We start from the raw sequence: 2,170 nt of genomic DNA, 5'->3' as shown, positions 1-2,170 counted from the left end.
AAATATTTCAAGAATTTAAAAATGAGAATTTATCTTAATAAAAAGTAGGTATTAAATGGTGGGTACGTAGGTAACCTACTTAAGGTATTAAGTAGATAGTGAAAAAAAAAAAAAAAAAAAAAAAAAAAAAACTGGCGGGAGCCCTTAATTTTTAGCTGGACATCAACTAAGTTGAACATTTAAATTATTAATAATTTTAAGGGGGGTTCCAGATATTTTTAATGGACCTACCTCTCCTAATAGGATTCTCTTTTGATATTTTTTTTTCTTTTTTCTATTTACGTATAGCTTCGGGTCGAGCTTCGCGCTCCTTTATTTACGATCGCGCACCGCGCTGTGCGCACCCGGAGGCTTCGTTCCTGAGACACTAATGAAGGCTGGTATTCTCCCTGTTTAAAGTCCCCCAGCCAAACTTTTTTTTAAAGAGGTTTGACAGGGGGAACTGTAACTGCTATGGTCTTATCGTCCCGAATTCGAAGAGAGAAGGAAGACAGGATAGGAGAAAGCCAGCCGTTCCGAGAACGAACATTATCCCATCAGGATAAAATCCGCCCCGGGCGGGAATCGAACCCGCGGCCTAGCGCTTACAAGGCAGACGCACTACCAACTAAGCTAAACTAGGCTGGCTAAAGCGAGAGAAAATATTAAAATCCGCCCCGGGCGGGAATCGAACCCGCGGCCTAGCGCTTACAAGGCAGACGCACTACCAACTAAGCTAACTAGGCTGGCTAAAGCGAGAGAAAATAATGGATTTTGGTGTTGTGGTTCTCGAGATAGAGCGATCAGTGTGTGAAATGTGAATGAGTGAATGGATCTCGTTCTTATAATATATAATTAGTCATTAGTCATTAAGAAAATTTGCTGGCCTCAAAGTGTTCCCCGTGTATTTCTTAAGGGAAATTAAGAAAAAGTAAATATCTTGGGAATGGTTTGGAATTTTGGGAGTTTCCGATTTTTACCAGTAAGTACAAAAAATTAGTCATCCAGTGGTGAAAACCGCATCTCCCTAGCTCACCTAGAAATGGGTTAGAATTTGTATACGTGAGTTAGTCAGTTACACAAGGGGTCGCTTCGCTCCGGATTTCCGCTAGTTCATCCTGAGGCATGGCCGATCAAAATCCCACCCCAAAAAAGTTTAGAAATCAATTTTGTACCCCGCCTTTTATTCACTTCATAATTTGTGTGCTCCTCCTTCACGTAGTACCTACCTTTCTTTCCCCTCATTGCTTTCCTCTAATATTACTTCTGCTTCACTGCATTGGTGACGTGCATACGTGCAATGCTTTGCCTCATTGCACTCCTCTTTCCTCTAATCTCACTTCTGCTTCACTGCATTGGCGGCGTGCCACCTACCTTCCTTTACCCTCATTGCACTCCTCTTTCCTCTAATCTCACTTCTGCTTCACTGCATTGGCGGCGTGCCACCTACCTTCCTTTACCCTCATTGCACTCCTCTTTCCTCTAATCTCACTTCTGCTTCACTGCATTGGCGGCGTGCCACCTACCTTCCTTTACCCTCATTGCACTCCTCTTTCCTCTAATCTCACTTCTGCTTCACTGCATTGGCGGCGTGCAATGCTTTAAAATGAAATCGATGGCACGCCGCCAATGCAGTGAAGCAGAAGTAATATTAGAGGAAAGAGGAGTGCAATGAGGGGAAAGAAAGGTAGGTACTACGTGAAGGAGGAGCACACAAATTATGAAGTGAATAAAAGGCGGGGTACAAAATTGATTTCTAATCTTTTTTGGGGATGGGATGGATTTTTGTTTATTTTTTGTGGGCACTTGATTTATTTTGGGAGGAAAGACTTGGCGGGGTCTTTTTTATGCCACGAAGTGGCATTTTTTGGGGGGATCTCATAACTTTTTGCAGAAACTTAGCATAATAATATGACGTATGAGCGTAGCGCAACAAAGTACAAAGACAATAAGCATAGTAACATCATTTGGTAAGGTTTGGTGAGTTTGGGTTATTTCTCAGTGAAAAACACCATGGTAATATATTTGGGTAAGTTTTAGTAAGTTCGGGTCGTTTCCGAGTGAGAAAAGATCCTTTACCAGCCTTTGAGATGAGTTTTGTTAATGAGGTACTTACGAAGATACGCGTACGAAAATGAGGCGGACTGGCTTTGAATGGATTTTTGAATGGTATTTACTACATAATACCACG

The sequence above is a fragment of the Diaphorina citri genome, unplaced genomic scaffold (assembly GCF_000475195.1).
Source record: "Diaphorina citri unplaced genomic scaffold, Diaci psyllid genome assembly version 1.1 scaffold3456, whole genome shotgun sequence".
Classification (NCBI taxonomy): Eukaryota; Metazoa; Arthropoda; class Insecta; order Hemiptera; family Psyllidae; genus Diaphorina; species Diaphorina citri.
Note: the sequence above shows the minus strand (reverse complement) of the source record.